The sequence below is a fragment of the Ursus arctos genome, unplaced genomic scaffold, assembly GCF_023065955.2.
Source record: "Ursus arctos isolate Adak ecotype North America unplaced genomic scaffold, UrsArc2.0 scaffold_20, whole genome shotgun sequence".
Classification (NCBI taxonomy): Eukaryota; Metazoa; Chordata; class Mammalia; order Carnivora; family Ursidae; genus Ursus; species Ursus arctos.
In genome coordinates, this window is record NW_026622875.1 from 17,505,980 (window position 1) to 17,527,140 (window position 21,161).

Here is a 21,161-nt window from a genome sequence, read left to right on the forward strand (position 1 = left end):
GAATAAAGAGAATATTTCCTACCCTCCCGTGCAGCTAGGTGTGGTCATGTAGCAGTTTGGCCTATTAGAAATGAATTGTAGGAACTACTTAAAAGATAAGTGGTATACACTACTTGCCTCTCCTTAATTCTCTCCTCATTCCGAGAGGATAGAATGTAAAGGGACCACCTCTCCTGGGACATAAACTGATTTGGGGAATGAAAACTATGAATAGTAGAGGTAAAGGTAGAAAAAGTCTGGGCTCTTAAGGTCTCCTTAGAGCTAATAGAGCTAGAAGAGAGATACCTTATGATTCTAGACTGACCAATGGCAGACTTTTATGTGAGAAAGAAATAAAAATCCTTATTCCAGCTCCCTGTTCCTTGCACCTAAATGTTTGTAACATGAAAAGATGTATCTCTTAACACACTTTTTTTTAATATATAAATCATGAGCCAAACTATTATTTTTAAAAATATGTCTGAGTTGATGAATTTAACTGAGCAATTTTTTTAAAATAGAATAACCTAATTGATTTTTTGAGCTTTTCTTCCTAGGGGATATTCTTGTCAGAGTATAAGCTAACTAGGTTACTTGCAAATGGCTTCCTATATATAATGTAGCATGTTGTTATACTTGACTATAAATAGGAAGGCATATCTTTTACACTGGTAGTTCCTGACACTCCATTTCTGTCCCTCTCTTGATTCTTTTTTTTTTTTTAAAGATTTTATTTATTTATTTGACAGAGATAGAGACAGCCAGCGAGAGAGGGAACACAAGCAGGGGGAGTGGGAGAGGAAGAAGCAGGCTCATAGCAGAGGAGCCTGATGTGGGGCTCGATCCCATAACGCCGGGATCACGCCCTGAGCCGAAGGCGGACGCTTAACCGCTGTGCCACCAAGGCGCCCCCCCTCTTGATTCTTAAACAAAACAAGTATTCTACCATTTTTCCAAAATGTAAGAAAATCTCCTAAGCACATGATTGAAACTTAATAATTTAAAAGGTGTGGAATGTTTTTAACTGGCTTAAAAGACATTGATGAAAAGACTGCATTACTTAAAGTTGACTTACCTGAATCTAATAGGATTTTCAGTTTTCCATATGTTCCCCCAAAATACAATTATCCTTAGTAAAGAACACATTGTCACATCTAAAGTAAGAATTTTATAGAGTCAGGGACAAGGCAAGATGTCCTCTTCGTCACTGCTTTTCAGCATTGTCATGGAAGGCCTAGCTAATACAATAAGACGGGAAATAAAAGTAATACAGGTTGGGAAGAAAAAAATAAAGCTCTCTTTATTCATAGGTGACATGATCATCTATGTAGAAAACTTGAAAGAATCAACAACAACAAAAACTCTTGAACTAATATGCAATTATAGCAAAGTTGTAGGGTATGAGGTTAATATACGAAAGTCAATCACTTTTCAATGAATAAGTGGAATTTTAAGTTAAAAGCACATTACCATTTACATTAACATTCCCCCAAAATGAAATAATTAGGTTTCAATCTAACCAAAGATGTATAAGACCTATATGAGAAAACTACAAAACTCTAACAAAAGAAATCAAAAAAATAATTAAACAGAGCTATTCCAAAGTTCATGGATAGGAAGACTCAATATCATCAAGATGTCAGTATTTCCCAACTTGTCTGTAGAGTCAATGTAGTCTCAATACAAATCCCAACAAGTTTTTTTGTAGATACAGACAAACTGATTCTAAAGTTTATATGGAGAGGCAAAAGACACAGAATACCTGATAGAATATTGAAGGAGAAGAACAATGCTGGAAGGCTGACACTACCCAATTCAAGGCTATTATAAAGCTACAGTAGTCAAGACAGTGTGGTATTGGTGAAAGAATAGACAGATTGATCAGTGGAATGGAATAGAGAGCCTAGAAATAGACAAACATGAATATACCAAGGACTGCTGCAAACTGGAGACTGCAGAGGCATCTAAAGAGGGAACCTGATATTTAGTATCAGCAGATTGAGTCACTGGAGTGCGGTTTACATGGATAGACTGCCAGTCAGGGTAGGCTAGGTTATGCTGTAGTGACAACCCCAAAGTCTTAGTGGCTTATAAGAAAAAAATGTTTGTTCCTTACCCTATGTGTTCCATGCAAGTTATTAGAACACCACTGCTCATCACAGTCTCTCAAGGACCCATGCTAGTAAAGGCTCCATCTTAATCCAATCTTACATTAGTGTTAAGACATAGGGAAGTGCACATGGTAACTCGCAGGCTGGTTCTTAAATTTTCTGCCCAGAAGTAGAACATCTCACTTGCCTTCACAATTCAGTGGTCAGTGCAAGCCATATAGACACAACCAACTTCAAATGAGCAGAAAAATGCAATCTTATCATATTTTTGGAAGGAAAGAAAAGAGTTTGTAAATAGCACTAATAACTACCTCACAAGCATTCTGTTTTTTGTTTTCGTTTTCTTTTTCTTCAAAATAGCCTGCAATGCAGAATATTACGTGAAATTGACTGATATATAAATGTGGACAACTAGTTATATTTTTTAAAACAGAATCTGCAGGTTGATGATGCTTGCTGACTTCTAGTTTATCATTTTATTTTTTGTCAACTAACATCTTAGTAGAAATTAGGGTAAATCTGGCAGCTTAGTAAAGGCAGTGAAAGGCCCTAGGGAAAAGGGAAATGGAAGACATACAGAGGAGTTGCTTGATTGGACATAGGCAGGGCTATCAGAGATACACTGTTACCTACCTCACAGTTTGCCTGCCCTGAATGGTTAAAATTAAAAAGACTGACAAAACCAAGTGTTGGTGAGAATGTGGAGCAACTGAACTCTCATAAATTGTTTCAACCACTTTGGAAAGCCATTTGTAAGAACCTAATAAAACTAGACCTATAATTATTCTGTGATTCGGCTGTTTAAATTTTAGGTATGAGAAAAGTTAAGTACAAATGTTTACCAAAGGTCATATACAACAATATTTCTAGTGGCTATATTCGTAGCCCCAAATGCAAAGATCCTGAGATGTGCATCAATAGGAGAATAGATAAAGTATAATATTCACACAGTGGAATGCCACATAGTGATAAAAAGGAGAAACTACTGATGTACAATACAATAGGGATGACGAATAAATCTCAGAAATTATCTGTATTTGGGCTCTCCAGAGAAACTATATACATATATATATATATATATATATAATTTACATTTATATTTATATATTTATATATATAACTGGCTCACATGGTTATGGAAACTGAGAAGTCCCATAGTCTGCAGTTGGCAAATTAGAGACCCAGAAGAGCTAATGATACAGTCCAGTCCAAGTCCAAGTCTGAATGCAGCAGAAGACTGATGTCCCAGCTCAGAGAGGCAGAGAGAAAAAATTCCCCTTACTCTACCTTTTTTGTTCTATTCGGGCATCCAGCTGATTGGATGAGGACCAACCACATTGGGAAGGGTAATATGCTTTACTCCATCTACCAATTCAAATATTAATCTCATCCAGAAACACCCTCACAGACATACCTAGAATGTTTAACCAAGTATCTGGGAATCCCATGGACCAGTTAAGTTGACACATAAAATTAACCATCACAAGTTCACTCCTTGTTAACTTGGAACCCACACACATCTCTTTAAACCATACTTAATCTCCAAATATAGGTAACAAGGTCATAATGTCACCTAACACGATACAACTATACTACTTACCGTTGAAAATGCAACGCATTCCCCAGAAGAAGAGGCAAAGTCCTTAAGTGATGTTTACTCTTTTCTTGATATCCTGTAACTTAAATACTATGATATAAAATTAATAATTAAATACCATGGTGATAAGTCGATATGTCTTATAAGGGAATAGGATAGGAAAACAAAGATATTTGCTATACACATCCACACAACATATAACAAAGTAAGAAGGAATTGTCATAACAATTACATTTCTGTAATTTTTTTTTTTTTGTCTCTGTAATGTGGTCATAGCCGACATTTATAATTGCCTTCTTCCACTACTTACTCTGTATTACTTTCACCTTTGGCAAGCACCTCAATTGGTCGTGGTTCTTTACTTAGTGGGATTATCCAAACATTCATTCCTAAAGGGTGTGGGACATTAGTAGTAATGTCTGGATTGGGTTATTTTAGTTTTCCATTGACTTTAACACAGGCATGGTAATACTAAGAGATGCTCTATAGGATCTCCTGTATTCCAGACATACTCTTCCTTGCCTCTGTTGTTGTGTCAGTACCATTTCCCCTTGGTAGCTGGGATCGGTCACCTCAACTGACACAATAATTCCCCTTCTTTACCTGTTGATTTAAAGGCATGAAGAGTCCAAAGTGCCAGGGTGGCAGTCTCAACTTCCAGGTAATTTCAATCATTACTTTGTCTCCTGGTATATGCATTCCTCACTCTGGTACTAAGGCTTCTAGGCCAGCAGAACATAAGGTTGCAGGAACAAAGCAGAAATTTTGCTAATGGGTCACTGTAGGTAATGGTGAGTGGTGCCACTCCCATTTCCACCCCTTGATTCCTGGACTTGAGAATCCTGACTGTAGGGGAAACAGCAGCATATCCTGGATTCTGATTCTGAGTGCGTATAGCCTCCTGGAGAACCTTACCCCAGCCTTGCGGGGCATTGCCACTTAGTTGGTGCTGTAACCAAATCTTCAAAAGGCCACTCCATCATTTTATCAAGCCAGGTGCTTCAGAATGGTGAGGAACATGGTAACACCAGTGGATTCCCTGAACATGGGCCCATGGTGTCATTTCTTCTGCTGTAATATGTGTTCCTTCATCAAAAGCAATGCTGTGTGGAATACCATAATAGTGGATAAGGCATTCTATGAGTTCACAGATGATAATTTCGGCAGAAGCATTACTTGCAAAGAAGGCCAATTCATACCAGAGTAAATGTCTATTCCAGAAAGAACAAAATGCTGTCTTTTCCATGATGTGTTTAATGAAATCAGCCTGCCGCAAGGCTGATCCCCCTGGGGAATGGAGCCAGACGAGGTCATCCTATTCACTCGATTATTAAAACTCTCCTCTGCTGAGGTCACCCTTTGATGAGTGAGCATTTTCATAGGACACAAACAACCTTATGAGTTTTTTCCCCATTCATAGAGGTCTATTTACGCTTCCAAATTTTCTTGTCACCGATTTTACAATCATGCTTCTTCCAAGCTCCTGACCATCCAGCCAAACCATTGACCACAGCCCATGAATCAGGATATAATTACACATCTGGCCTTTCAAACACTTTTCTCCTTCTAAGCAAAGTGAACCACCAGGTGTCCTGCTCAAAGTTCTACCCACTGAGAGGATTTCTTTGACCACTGGTTTCAGGGATATCCCAGAAAGGAGCTGTAGTGCCACCGCTGTCTGCTTTCAAAAGGTGCATGCATATAATGCCAAACCATCTATACCCCAAGTCTGCGTCTTTTCTTCCTCTGTCAAGTGATGGTAGGGAACTCCTTATGAGTCTGCAAGTGCATAATGAGAGAGAAGGCAGTGTGGCAGGAGAAGGGACCATGGACATTTGGGCCACTTTTTCATGTAACCATGCCTTCAGGGCCTGCGCAGGCCCAACTGCATATATACTACTTCCATTTGATGATGGTGTGCTGCAGTGCACACCCAGCTGTATGGCTTGGAGGGTCAGATGACATCTATTTCATGATGAGTAATTTAGGTTCCATGGTGACTGGGAGCCTATGCTCAAGTGTTTGGTCTCTACTAAGGCCCATTGCAAGCCAAGAGATATTTTCAAAGAATAATTTTCTGCAATGGATGGCAGAATTTTGTTCTGAAATTCTAAGGGCCTGCATTAAAATTCACCTGTAGGGAAGCATCCCTATCTACCCCTGACTGTTCAAGTTCCATTGGATAAGTGGCAGAGTAGCTTTAACAGCAGCCTGGACCAATTGCAGAGCCTTCTCTTGTTCTGGGCCCCACTCAAAACTAGCAGCATTTCAGGTCCCTTGGTAAATGGGCTGGAGTAACAGACCCAAATAAGGAATATGTTGCCTCTAAATTCCAGAGTCCCATTAGGTATTGTGTATTTTTGTTGTTGTTGTTTTAGGAGGGGCCAGATGCAACAAGTTATCTTTCACTTTTGAGGGGATATCTCAATATGCCCTATACCACCGAACCACTAGAAATTTCACTGAGGCAAAAGACCCCTGAATTTTTGTTGGATTTATTTCCTATATTCTCTGATAAGCAAATGTCTTACCAATAAGTCTAGAATAGTTGCTATGTCTTGCTCACTAGGTCCAACCAGCACAGTGTCATCAATGTAATAGACCAGTGTGATATCTTATGGAAGGAAAAGGTGATAAAGGTCCTTGTGAACTAAATTATGACAGAAGTCTAGAAAGTTGATATACCCCCTGAGGTAGTACAATGAAGGTGTATTGCTGGCCTTGCCAACTGAAAGCAAACTGCTTCTGGTGGACCTTATGGACAGGGATAGAGAAAAAGACATTTGTCATATTAATAGCTGCATCCCAGGTATGCAGAGATGGGTCAATTTGCTCAAGCAATGAAACCACATCTAGTACAGCAGCTGCAGTTGGACTCACTGCCTGGTCAAGCTTATGATAATCCACTGTCATTCTCCAAGATTCATCTGTCTTCTGCACAGGCCAGATAGGTGAGTTGAACGGGTATGTGGTGAGAATCACCACTCTTGCCTCTATTAAGACCTTGATGGTGGCACTAATCTCTGTGATACCTCCAGAAATGGAGTATTGCTTTTGGTTTACTGTTTTTCTAGGCAGAGGAGGCCATAGTAGCTTCAACTTGGTCTTTTCCACCATCGTAGCCTTCATTCCACAAGTCAGGGAACCAATGTGGAAACTGTGCCAGCAACCGAGTATGTCTTCCAATTGTGCATTATAGAACTGGGGAATAATCATAGGACAGGCTCCGGGACCCACTGGTCCCATTGTGAGACAGACCTGAGGTGAAACTCCATTGATCACCTGATCTTTTAAGCCTCTGCTCTGACTGGTGGCCCCAGTGACATTTTCGGTCTCTTGAAATTAGATCAGAGGCAGTAGTCCCAGAAGGGTCTGATTATTTCCTTTTCCTCAATGCCCACTGGTTACACTGGTAAAAAAACAAACAAACAAACAAACATAGGTCCCTTTGGGGAAGACTGTGAGACATATTAATAGCAACCATTTTTGGTAATGTCTCAGGGTCCTTCCTCAGTGGGACTTGGTCCCCCTTTCATTCAAGGGGTTTGAGTATATAAACTGGCTTAAATACAGGAACTGATTGAGGGACTGTGACCCTCTGTTTTTATGATTCAGATTTGACTTTTGTTTACTTGGTCCAGAACTTTTGTGCTACAAGTACAAGACATCAGAGAATGAGGGAAGGGAGTGCAACTCAATCTAATGTCTCAGAATAAAATATGAATAGACAAATAAATAAGCTAACTACTTTTCTGGCCAAATCCTAAAATGTGGATTGGTCTAATTAAGCCCAACGGTCTCCATTTTTACCCATCTACAAATAGTGTCTTTACACATACACTACTTTCCAGAAATAAGTAAACAAATGATCTATTAATAAAAATTAAGTACTTAAAATAATGTATTATAAGCTTATAATAAATTTCATCATAGTTAAGATTAGGGGCTACAGAAACATCCAATTAGAATTAGCATCCCAGCTTTGCCAGTTGTTACTCTAGGCCTCACTTTCTTCTTACGAGGTCCATGCTTTGGACAAGTCATATTTAATGTCTCCATGCCTTAGTTTCCCTCCTTGTAAGATGAGCATAATAATAATACTTACCCAAATGAACTGTTTTGAGGATTGTCTTATTATATATAAAGTGCTAGAACCATGCCTGGCACCCAAATAGTAAGCACTGCAAAGGCATTAGCTATTATTTTGTTACTAACTTCTACTTTTTAAAGAAAACTCTCTTGTGAGCTTGATAGCTGACATTTCTATCACACCTGCATAGCTCAGTTTTTTAGAAGTACTTAATTGCTTTCGCTTTTAAAAAAATACTTAAAAATATTTTTTCTCTTCAATTTTGGATGAACAGAATTAGAAGAAATACATTTATACAACTAACCCTTAAACTGAGGATTTCTTAGAGCAGTGTTTCTCAAACTTAATAGCACATCAGAGTCACCTCCAGGCCTTGTTAAATTGCAGATTGCTAAACCCATCTCCCCAGCTTCTTCTTCAAAAGGTTTAGGGTAGAGTCTGTGGTTTTGCATATCTAAATGTTTTCAATGTAAGCCTGATGCTACTGGTCTGGGAACTACACGTGAGAACTGTTGTCTTAGTGAATAAAATCTAATGTTTTTTGGAGAAAGAATTTTGAAAATGTATGTAGGAAATTTATTCTCTTTCTTTGTGTATATATGCATATGTGTGTATATATAGTAACTGTTTAGAAGATTATGAAATTGTTAATGTATAATTTTCCATATAGTTAAAAAGGTAAATCTTGCCAAACAAAAATCATGTAAAAACAAATATTTAGGAAGTTTATGTAACATTGTTAATTAAGTTGCTATTATTTGGAATGTTATCTTTTATTTCATAACTATGGCATTTTTCTTGCTAAAAATTCATTTTTTCAAAACAACTAGTTACTCATCCTTTTATTGTCTGAGAGATGATTACTGCTAATTTAAGGCAAGAAGACTTATCGTGGGGCACCTGGGTGGCACATTCAAGCAGCTGACTCTTGCTTTTAGCGCAGGCCATGATCTCAGGGTCCTGGGTGGGAGCCCCACAGACTCCACACTCAACACAGAGCCTCCTTAAAAGTCTTTCTCCCTTTCCCTCTTCCCCCCAACTTCAAATAAGTAAATACAATCTAAAAAAAAAAAAAAAAAAAAACGAAAGACTTCTTTCATGCTCTTTATGCCATCAACCTCAAGGTAAGTCTCTACTAAAAATTAAGCAAACAAATCTTTTCTTGCATCTGATTTGTGTGTTTGTGTGTGTGTATGAGATTACTTTGATGAGATGTAGTCATTTGGCAAACTTCAAATTATGAAGTTCTTTACTGAGTTTGTCATAGGTATTAGTTGCACAGTAATAGTAAATAAAGTCGGGGAAGACTAGTCAAAATAGTAATGAGCTTGAGGGCATCTGGGTGGCTCAAGTCTGTTGAGTGGCTGACTCTTGATTTCAGCTCAGGTAGTGATTTCAGGGTCATGATATGGAGCCCCGCCTTGCTCCGAGCTCAGAACCAAGTGTGCTTGAGATACTCTCCCTCTGCCCCTCCCCCTGCTCACACTCTCCCGTTCTCTCTCTCAAAATAAATAAATAAGTCTTAAAAAAAAAACCAGTATTGAGCTCGTATCTTGTATTTTGAGTTTTCTAAGTTGTGCATAAGTGAAAATGCAGAATAATATATACAAGATTCTTTTGTTCTTCCCTCTGTTATGAAATCATTATCCAGGGACTGACTTTCCAGTTTTATCATACGTGGTATTTTCATGAGCAATATTTAACACACTGTTTAAGAATATAGGAAGGAAATAGGATTGGCGGAGTGAAAACATGGGAGCTTCATGCGGTGGAAACACAGAATTGAACCAGTAACAATTTATTCCATTTTTCCTTATCTCACTGACAATGTGGATGTGTATTAGTTAAGCAAGCACTTCCTTAAGAGAAAGAATTGACTTTTCTCACTCTTCGTTAATGTATGTAGTGTCCCAGAGCTTCTCGTTTCGTCAAACAAAGATGTGGAAAACATCTTCTAGAATTCTGCCAAGTGATGGGGTAGATAGTGTTCCGGATCAGGGGGGGACACCAGTGTATGGATATCATGTGAGACCAGAGGGTCTCCGGCTTAAAGGAACATCTATCTATGAAACCAATTTAACTAAAGAGTGGCTCCATTTTTGTTTCTGTGTTGGTTTCTAGCGCCATCCTGCTTTATTGTACAGCTCACAAACTGCCACACGCACAGTGTGGCACTGCTGTAGCTTTTTCAGTAAGTGCCAAGTTTACGTTCACACCCCTAAGCTTTATGGGAGTCAGTGTTTTGAGAATTATTAGCAAAACCTCTCTTCTAGTAGTGGTTTGATTTAATCCATTCTTTGGGAATTAGGAATAGTATAAGTAATTAAATTCTATCATATTATTAGATGTAAGAAATGTGTAATATGATATCATTTTTGCTTCAGAAACCTAAATATGACCTGGGCTTGATTTCCTGGCTCTGTCCTTTTTGTACAGAAACCTTAATGAAACCTCCCTAAGCATTGGTAACTAATTGTAAGGGAATTGTAAGGAAATTATTACCCCCTCTCTCTTTAGGGTTTTGTTATGATTAAATAAGTATGTTTTACCATTATGATTGTTATTTATATTATTAATGCATCCCTGTTCTCAGCTCTACTTAGATAGATGTCACTACACTATAAACATTGTTTACAGCTTTCAGATGATGCATCACTGCTCTAAGTGGGAAATAAATGTCTTAGAAGAATAATGAGAAAGTAAAGTTTTATTACTTCTGGGTATTAGGTGTATCTAATCTAGCATTTTCCACACTGAGCAAATACATGCTCCCACACTACTGTTGTATATATGTGACATATTTCTAGTTGTTGATATTTGATTCAAATAATAACTATAATTCTTTATGTGTGCACTTATGTAAACAAGCCACATACTCTCCGAATTTGTTTCCCAACATTATTTTCCCCAATATTAGTTTTCCTGAAGACTTGTTCTAAGTTGAAAATCCATAACTCAGTTAAGTTGTATATCTCAAAATATGTGACAAACTTGCTTCAGAGTACATTAAGGATATTTAAGAACATTTACACAATCAGAATTTTTTAATTAGAAAACACTTTACTATCATTTTATAGATAAAATATTGTTTTACAAATAGTATTGTTTTATATTATTTATTTCATTCATAAGAAAACTGAGGTTCCAAGTATTAGTTAATTAATATTCATTGACATCATGGACAGGTATGACATTCTCTTTTTATACCCAGTCTTTCACGGATGCCCTGGTGCTTTCTCTCTGTTCAAAGGGACTTAAAACACTTAGGAATGTTGCATTATTCATAGGTCTGTGCATGAAGTTGGCAGAGGGGCTTATGCATGAGGGGAGCTCATCCATGGAATCCCTACCACTTGTGTGTTCATGGTTTCTCTATCTCTCTTCTATTTTCATATCATTTTCACTCCTGCTTTGAATTGCTACAGTCTTCCTCATTTGGGGGAGAAAAATTTGCTAATTATATATCCCAGAATGGGCAAATATCTAGAATATATAAAAAACTGTCCAAACTCAGCAGTGAAAGATAAACTGTTGGCCTAGAATTCTATGTCAAATGAAAATATGCTTCAAAAATAAAGGTGCCATTAAAATATTTTAAGGTAAAGTAGAATTTGTCACCACCACAACTGGACTACAAGAAATGCTAAGGAAAGTTTTTCAGGCTAAAGGGAAATTACAGCAGCCGAAAACTTGTGTACTCATGAGGAATGAAGTTCATGGAATTGGCAAATGGAAAAACTTTTTTTCTCTTAATTCCTTTAGATACTTATGAATGATTAAATCAAAAATTATAGCCCCAAAGGAGTTTATAACATATAAAAGAGGTACTACATGTGACAACTGTAGCAATAAGGATGCAAGTGGAGTAAATGGACCACATGTTTTCAGTGTTTCTACATTAATGTGAAGTGGTATAATATTAGCTCTACTATGCTGTAAAAAGTTAAGAATATGTACTATAATCCAGGGGGGAAAACTCACTAAAAATTATGTAAGTGATTATAACTAAATATCCAATAGATATATCAAAAGCCAGAAATTTTCAGTATGGATAAAAAAACAAGAGCTGATTATATACTACATATAGGTATTACACTTTAAAGATACAGAGGGGTGCCTGGGTGGCACACAGTCAGTTAAGCATCCAACTCTTGGTTTCAGCTCAGGTCGTGATCTCAGGATCGGGAGATCAAGCCCCATGTTAGGATCTGTGCTGGGCGTGGAGCCTGCTTAAGATTCCCTCTCCCTCTCCTTCTGCCCCTCCCCTCTCAAATAAATAGATAAATGTTTTTAAAAATAAATTAAATAAATAAATAAAGATACAGAAACCACAAAAGATCCCAAATAGCCAAAGCAACCCTGAAAAAGAAAAGCAAAGCTGGAGGCATCACAATTCCAGACTTCAAGTTATATTGCAAAGGTCTAGTAGTGATCAAAACAGTATGGTAGGTGCACTGTGCAAATTTTGATATGTTGTATTGTTATCATTCATTATAATTTTCCTTTTGATTTCTTCTTTTATCCATAGATTATTTAGAAATGTGTTGTTTCAATTTTCAAATATTGCCAGTGTAAAGATATTTTATTACTAATTTATAATTTAATCCAATAAATATAATAATAATCCAATAATATATCATAACTAAAACATATTAGTGAGATCTATAAAGCTTAAAACATAAGCATAGTATAATATCTTTGTAATTTGGGACTAAGCAAGGATTTTGTAGACAGAAATAAGAAGGCAATAACCATAGAAGTAAAAGATGATAAATTAGACCTCATGAAAAGTAAAAACTTCTGTCATCAAAAGACATTTTAAAAAATGAATAGGAGACTCAAAGAGAGAAATATTTACAAACATGTATTTGACAGAAGACTGCTATCCACGATATATTTAAAAACCTCTTAAAACTTAATTAAAAGACAAAAAAATCAATTAAAGTAAGTAAAATATTTCAATAGATATTTGGCAAAGGAAGAGATACAAATGGCCAATAAACACATAAAAAATGTTCAGTATTGCTTGTGACAGGAAAATGGCTATTAAAATCACGAAAAGATACCTACACATCTCATCAGAATGGTTAAAACAAACAAACAAAAAAAGAATGAGTTAACTAATGACCTAACTGTTGGAGAGAATGTGGAGTAGTTGTAACTCTCATACATTATTGATGGGAATGTAATATGGTACAACCACATTGGAAAAAGCTCTGGCAATTTTTTATGAAACTAAGCATATGTTTATTTTTTGACACAGTAATTCAATTCCTAAGTATTTAAGAGAAATGAAAACATATGTCCACAAAAGCACTTGACAAAAATGTTTATAGAGCTTTATTCATAATAGCTAAAGCCTGGAAATAGCTTGGGGTTCCATGAGAGGACAATGGATCAAGAAATTGTATTATATTCTTACAATGGAACACTTCACATTAATAAAAAGAATGAACTATTGGTACATACAATGGCATGGATTAATCTCAAAAATACCCTGCTGAATGAAAAAAGCTCCATACCTACAGTACATACTGCATCGTTTCCATTTATAGAATCAATAAGGAGGCAACAGTTTTCTATGGTAAGAAAAAAAATCAGAACAGTTGTGGTGCCTGTAAAGGGTGGGGTAGGAATTTACTTGGAAGGGGCATGAGGAAGCTTTCAGCCCTGAAGCTAATGTTCGGTGCCTTGATAATGGTCTAGGTTATGCAAGTGAATATATTTGTAAGAACTCATCACATGGTACACTTAAGATTTATACATTTTACCGTATGGGAATTTTACCTTTTAAGAAAAAAAAAGGAACCCAATACAAATATCAGATAATAGTTAATCACAGGCATGCTGAAGTATCTAGTGGAAGTGTACTGGTGTTTCCAACTTACTATGAAATGCATAAAAAAAATTAAGAAGCTTTGATTGATGGGTAGAGAGATAGATGGATGGGTATTTGATGAAGCAACTATAGTAAAATGTTCATTGCAAAATGTAAATAATGGATATATGGGTGTTTGCTATAATGTATTTCAACTTTTCTGTATATTTGAAAATGTTTATAATTAAATATTGGGAAAAGCCAATGCATATCTCTTATTAGTTATTATTTGCCAAATCCATTTCACTAATCAAGTTGAACACAGTCTTCAAGATAAATTTTATCAAAGAGAAAATGCATATGAGATTTTATTTTTCTTATGATTTCCACATTTTTAATGTTTCGCTGATAGATATACATGCAACATTTGTTGGCATGATTATTTACTTTTCTTTGTTATACAGTGGTGATTATTATGTGATTATGGATTCAGTGACAATATATGTTAGATGCTGCTGAATGGTAGTGGTTGATGATTTTGATGGTGTCAGTATTCCCACTGAGGCAGATTTTTTAAGTCACTGAGTACAGAGTTGGGAAGAGATGCTCACAGTTGGTTCCTGTGAGCCCAAGCTGGCTCCAACATACCTCTGTTCTGACCTCATCAAAGTTAGAGATTGTTATGGACAAAATTATGTCCCTGCAAAATTTTTAGGTTGAAGTCCTACCTCCCACCCCCATCCCCATGTAACTGTGCTTGGTGATAGGGCCTTTAGAAAGATAATTATGGTTAATGAGGTCATAAGGGTGGAGCCCTAATCCAATAGGACTGGTATGTCCCTACAAAAAGAAAGAGATACATGAGGATCTTCTCTACACATGTGCACAGAAGAAAGCCCATGTGAGGACACAGGGAGAAGGCAGTCATCTGTAAGCCAGGAAGAAAGTTCTCACCAGAAACTAACCCTGAAGACACCTTGATCTTGGAATTCTAGCCTCCAGAACTGTAAGAAAATAAGTTTCTGTTGTTTAAACCTCCCAGTCTGTGGTATTTTGTTAGGGCAGCCCTAGCAGAGTAATAGAGGAATCATGCTTTATTCCCTGATAGAATGCTGTAAGATTAGTATTACTATTTCTTCTTAAATTTTTTAAGTATTCCAAGTATTTTGACTGATGAGTTTGGACACTGATCCTATCACTTTTGAAAATTACATATTCTAATCCAAAAAATCTTCTTCTCTACAAGGAAGGTGGCCTGAATCACATTGTTTTTCAAAAGACACTGTTATTTAATGAGTGCCATGTTCCAACTGTAGTTGGAGTATATCTATATCTATAGGTGGCTAGAAAATTAGCAGTACTTTTTGTCAGATGTTTTTGAAGAAGGATTTATGCTAATAGTGATTGACTTTGTCTTATGCTAAGACATTAATCAGTGGCTCATCTTCTCTTTAGCTAAAAATGTGATTAGGTAAATCACATTGGGAAAATAAAACCCAGAGGCAGAAACTAATTGAAAACATTGCTTTTAGGTAATGAAGCACTTACACATCCATTTTGGGGATTCATTAAGTTTTATTTGGGGGGAGTTTTCGCATAACTCACTGGAAAAACAAATAATTGGGATTGAAATATATAATTGCCAAAGTCATGGAATATGGCAAGGGAGGGGACTTTGGCAATTCATTTCATTTGACCAAACAGTTCATCAAAATGTTTTTAAATATTGGAGCTGCAAAGATTTAAAAAAAATGAACAAGGTAATATTCTACTACTTAAAAGTAGTTTAGTAGAGGAGAAACACCTTTACATCTCTTCCAGGTGATAAGGGCAATTGAAAGGAATCCATTCAAACCCTCCCCTTGGGGCGCCTGGGTGGCTCAGGTCCTAGGATTGAGCCCTGCATTGGGCTCCCTGCTCAGCGGGAAGCCTGCTTCTCCCTCTCCCACTTCCCCTGCTTGTGTTCCCTCTCTCACTGTGTCTCTCTCTGTCAAATAAATAAAATTTTTAAAAAATAAAAAAAACCCTCCACTCCCCACCCCCCACCCCCAGCTCAACCAAGCTTATAAACAAAACTCACAGGTGTCTGCACTTGGCCCTAATGCTTTGTTTTCCTAGGTTACATTCTTAGTAAATAGACCCCAATTACAAAACATGTTCTTCTCTAGCCTGAGCATAACTCACATCCTAGACAGAGGCCCTCGAGAAACCTGCCACCTCCTGCTCCACCTGGCCAAAAGTTGACCCCCACCTCACAACCCACTCTGCCTCCCATGGGGCAGCTGCTACCCTCTCAACATCCTCCAAACCCCTTAAAAGGCCCAGCCTAACAGAAACTCGGTTGACATTTCTCTAGAATGTGTGGCCCCTCTCCTTCCTTGGAGAGGGAATAAACTCTGTCCTGCCTGTTGCTCCACACTTGGTGCTATTCTTTGTCTCCGGCGTCACAGGCCACCCTAACAGCAATGAATATCGTTTATATGGGGTGCTGCTATAGGAACACAGTGAGAGATCAATTCACTCTAGGCAGGAGACAGTCCAGAAACAATGTTGTCGTTTCTCTCTCTCCCTATCTCACAACTTTTGTATTTTGAAGATAACTGCTGAGAAGGGTCAAATTATCCCTTCAGAAAACTAGAGGAAGTTACATTTGTCCCAAGTCCTGTGGTTTCCTCGAGGCCCAAAGAAGGCCATTCTAGGTAATGACAGAACCAGCGGGGTACCTTCCTTTGGAGAACTGCAGAAGCATCACCGTGGGTGGAGAACACTTCAGCAACGAGTGAGCACACTCAGGGTCAATGAGTACCATTCTCCGAAAAGAGAAAACTGACGTCTGAGAGGTGAAGCTGTTTTACCAAAATGAAAAGAAACAAACCAATCCCAAAGATGTCCAGGAACAATTTTGCTAGTTGGTAAGTCTAGATTTTATGACACTCATTATAAACACGAAGACTGTTTAAAGAACTGTCCAAAACTTTTCCAGAGACAGGACCAGCTGCATAATTCTGGGCCCAGGGCAAACCAGAAGTGCTAGGTCCCTTGTTAAAAAAGTATTAAGAATTTCAGGGAAGCAACTGCAGACTTTAAACCACATATGGTATCCTGTGCTTTTATACTTATTCTGGGGCCCGGGAAACCAGTGCTGGTCAGAGGGCAGTATCCCTTTAAATACCGAAGCAAGCTAAAGATACCCCATTTCTGTCTGGTATAGGAAATCACAGATTGTAATAAATGTGGATCTGAGTCCTGGCTCCACTGTTTATCAGCTTTTGGGTTTGGGGCAAGTTATTTTCAGTTTCCTCATTGAAATGTAGCCATGCAAATTAACTCCGTTGCAAGGTCCAGCATCACATGAATTACATGTGTGAATTTTATTCTGGTGAATTTAACTGCATATATTATAAATAAGAATTAATGAAAATTGGTGATTTTAAAATCTTGCTATTAGTTTTAGAACAAGAATTACACTAATTAAAACAATTTTTTGCTTTTCTTGATTTTTCCCCCTTCTTGACCATCAGTTTCATTCCTCATCCCAGTTGTGAGCTGCCAATCACAAGTGAAACTAACCATAAAGATCATTTTAAGATCAGAAATATTTATTATTTAAACAAAAGTTATATATTTAGAATTAAAGAACATAGTATCACGGACATTATATATTCCACATATTGTATTCTTCATGTAATCTTTCACCCTTACTTTTTGGTATTCATAGATAGATTATTTTAATGTACATAGTGCTTAGCAATTCTAAACATCCATTTTCTTACCCTTAATCTACCACTCCTGTATAGAAAATCAGCACTACAGTACTAGTTCCTGCCTGTGGACCTCTCGCTCTGGGTAGCTTGGCAACTTCCTTCACTGTCTCCAGTACTAGAAAGCTGGATTTTCTGGTACATCATTTAAAAACTGGCTCCGAGGCTCAAAGTATCTATTTCCTGAGCAAGATCATGGTTATGTTCTCTCCATTAAATAGAGAGAGCAGCAGAGGGCAGAGTACCTCTGCCAGTACCCAGCCTCACTGTCCAAGCCTACCTCTCTAGGAAGTTGCAAAAACGGAAGATTCATGCTCCTGCTGACACTCTGTGAATTCCCACATGCATTATGTGATGCTTGCTGCTGTGTGCCCCCAGTTTTTACAAGATAACACTTAAGTCATTGTTGGATAACAAGGGCATAAACTATTCACTTCATTTTACCAATACAATCATGAATGCTCCCTAAACACCCGCTCCCATTTCCAATATGAACACTGAGATGTGGTTCATTCTCTATGTATCTATGCAAAGCCTTGAAGGGTAATCTAGAATTAGGACCCACAGGCAATCCATCTGTGCCTCACTTGGGTGTAACTCATATCTTTATGTGCCTGGTTTCGAAGCAATTCCCAGTTTCTGAAGTCATGCACTAGATTTCTCCTAAACAAGATCCCTATTTTTTCCCCATACCTCTTGATTTACAAGCCATCTATGAGAGATCCTGAGCTCATTCACATTGCTATAGTTTCATCAAGGGCTGAATTCCAAGAAAGAAAACTTGGAAGCAAAATGTTTCAATGACCCTCCAATGGGAAACAGTTAACTGGAGTGGTTGGGATGGGTTGTATGCATGGATAGATTTTTAAGGAACAGCTAAGGCAGGAGAACTCCCAGGAGTAACTGGTGAGAGAGAGCTGGTAAGCAATTCTAAGTCAAAGTCCTTAATGACTGTCAGAAATCAGAGACGAAATACAAATGCCAAGTCTCCAGGGCAGAAGCAAGTGTTAAATGAGAAAAAGGATCAAAGGTCAGGAAACAGATGGAGATGGAATTTAAGAGTTAGCAAGCCAGGAACATAGGAATAGGGATGGTCTGAGATGACAGCCAGAATGTTGTGTGTTTGGGGCTTATTGTTACCTCTGGGTGGTGATGGTTGCACAACTCTGAATATACCGAAAACCACTGAACAGGACAATTTGGAACGGTGACTTTTATGGTATGTAAAATCTACCTAAATAAGTCTGTTTTTAAAAAAGTATATGTTGGGGTACATTAAAAAAAATCAAGGAGAAAGAGTGTGGTAGGAATCTGTGTACCTAGTAATCGTAAGAGCCTTAGATGTTAACACAAAATTTTTGTGGATGTAGAGAATTGAAAGTGAAATCGCATCTCCCAGCCATGGCTTCCAGCATAGGCACAAATCTTGATATTATTAAGACATTGTAGATCCAAGAGACCAGCGGAGGGATTACATTAGTTTTCTCAATCTACAAAGCGTGATATTAGCACCCGCTGGTATGAGAAAGTGAGGAGTTTATTTTCCAGTCTGAGGTATTCAGAGTTATCAGAATATCAAAGGCATATTACAAAAAATCATATTTTTCTGAATTTAATGATAGGATTCATATGAAATGCTTTCTCTAAATCATTATCTTAAATGTTTTTGTTCTACAATTATTTTTAGAGACATATGAGATGTAGTTGACAATATGTTTCCATTTTTTTTTTTCCTTACCAGTATGAAGCTCAGTCATGACTCAATTTACTCAAGCCAATCATTTAAGCAAATTATTTAAGACTTGGCTCAGGTCTAGCAGAGCACATACAAATATTAAAATGTAAAATAAACATGTAATGGATATTATTAGACCATGTCCAGCTCATAGCTAATTTTGTGGTAGATTGTATCATAGTTGTATGTCCAAGAACATTCTAAGTTTGTTGAAAGCCTCTGCAAAGTAAAGGAACAGGAATGTGTAAACACGGTTAAATAAAACAATGGTTTTAACCTCTTCTTTGGATGTGTACCAAAGTAATGGAGGGAAAAATTACCACACCAACTGACATACAAACATTTAACTTAACGAATATGTATTCAGTGTATTGTTAATTAGTTTTCAGTGTATGGTAAATCTGTTTTCAGAACGTTTTCAAATGTTCTTGGATTTTAATATAATTGAAAAGAGGAGAAAATCAGAAAAATGGAACAGTATGTCCTTGGCCACAATGCCTATGCTACTTTCCATTTAGTTAGCACTCACTGAGTGACCATTCAAGAAATTTAGTAAAAGATACCATGCATTTGTCCACTCAGGATATGTATTGAATCCAACCATGTCCCAGTCACTGTGCTAAAAACTGGGATTATACAGGTGACAACTTGGACATAGTCTGCCCATGAGCCTACAAACCTAATTGTACATACTGTGTGAGGACGATGAGAAGGAGAGGCACTGGAGAATCCATAAAAATTATTTAACTCAATGGGATGAAGGAAGAATAGCGAAGAGGAGGGTTAGAAAGGCTTTGGGAGTAAAGACTGAGCCAAGTCTTATATAGAAGCTTCCCAGGTAAAGGGAAGAAATAGAAGATGGATGAGTAGAAGAAAATCCAGAACAGGAGATGATACGAAAGGAGGAAGAGGAATGACCAATAGCATAGTATATGAGGAGTTTGCTGGCAATGGTTTCTGATGAACATAGCAGGAAGTGATGGGAGAGGAAATGACAGAGATGCAGAGGAGCCATGTGTGCATTCTAAGAGGAGGTTGGGCACTATTCTGCATGTATTAATGAGGCACTGAAGCATTTAAATAGGGAACTAATGTGGTTTGAAATGTATTTTGGTTACATCATTACGACTATGTATATGGAGACAGTTTGAATACCTTTGTGGTATTAAAGAAGAAAAAGAGAAAAATCATTTGAGAAGCAAGATCTACACACATAGAGCAATTGATTAGAAGTGAGTTAGTGGGGGTGCCTGGGTGGCTCAGTCGGCTGAGCATCCAACTCTTGATTTTGGCTCAGGTCATGATCTCAGGGTCGTGGGACTGAGCCCCACATCGGATTCCACCCACAGCATGGAGTCTGCTTGAGATTTTCTCTCTCCCGCTGCCCCCCCTTGCTATAAATAAATAAATAAATAAATAAATAAATAAATAAATAAAATCTAAAAAAAAAAAGAAGAAGTGAGTTCATGGAAGATAAAGTAGTTCCAAGGAAAACTGATTTCTAGCTAAGTGCATTATAGTACCACCAGTCAAAACAGGGAATGTAAAAAAAACATGCCTGGGGTAATAATAATTTTATTTTGAATATGTTGAATTTGGGATACTGTTGTTAGGTCCAGATGGAAATGTCCAGTAAGCAACTGGATATGTGAATCTGTAGCTGAGGACAGAACTCTCCGTGGGATCAAGATTTTTTGGGAATTTCAATACATGGTTAGTCATTGAAAGCAATTAAAAAGATGAGATTATCCAATAAGTATTTGTCCAGTAATGTATCCTAGGGAACATGGACATTTAGGGGTTATATGGGAAAAAAAGTTGTGAAAGAGGTAAAGAACTGCAAAAGTATGAGAACCAGGAGGGTGTGATGTCAGGGAGCAGAGAGCCATGAAGGGTCAGTAAATAAAGACTTACTTGTTTCCATTGAATTTGGAAATACAGAGGTCACTGATGAACTGTGCCAAATCATTTCCATGGAGAATTAAGAAAGTAAGCCAGATTGCAAGCAGTTGAGAAATAAATGGAAAATAAGATAGAAATACTTTTCAGTTGAGGAGAGGAGAGAAGAAT

The 21,161-nt window shown here is 37.4% G+C and overlaps 1 long non-coding RNA gene across 7 annotated transcripts in view; it reads left to right on the forward strand.

Moving 5' to 3' along the window:
* LOC123000922 (uncharacterized) overlaps positions 1–21,161 on the forward strand; it is a 72,022-nt gene that overhangs the window by 42,125 nt on the left and 8,736 nt on the right. The gene's annotated exons all lie outside the window — the stretch shown is intronic.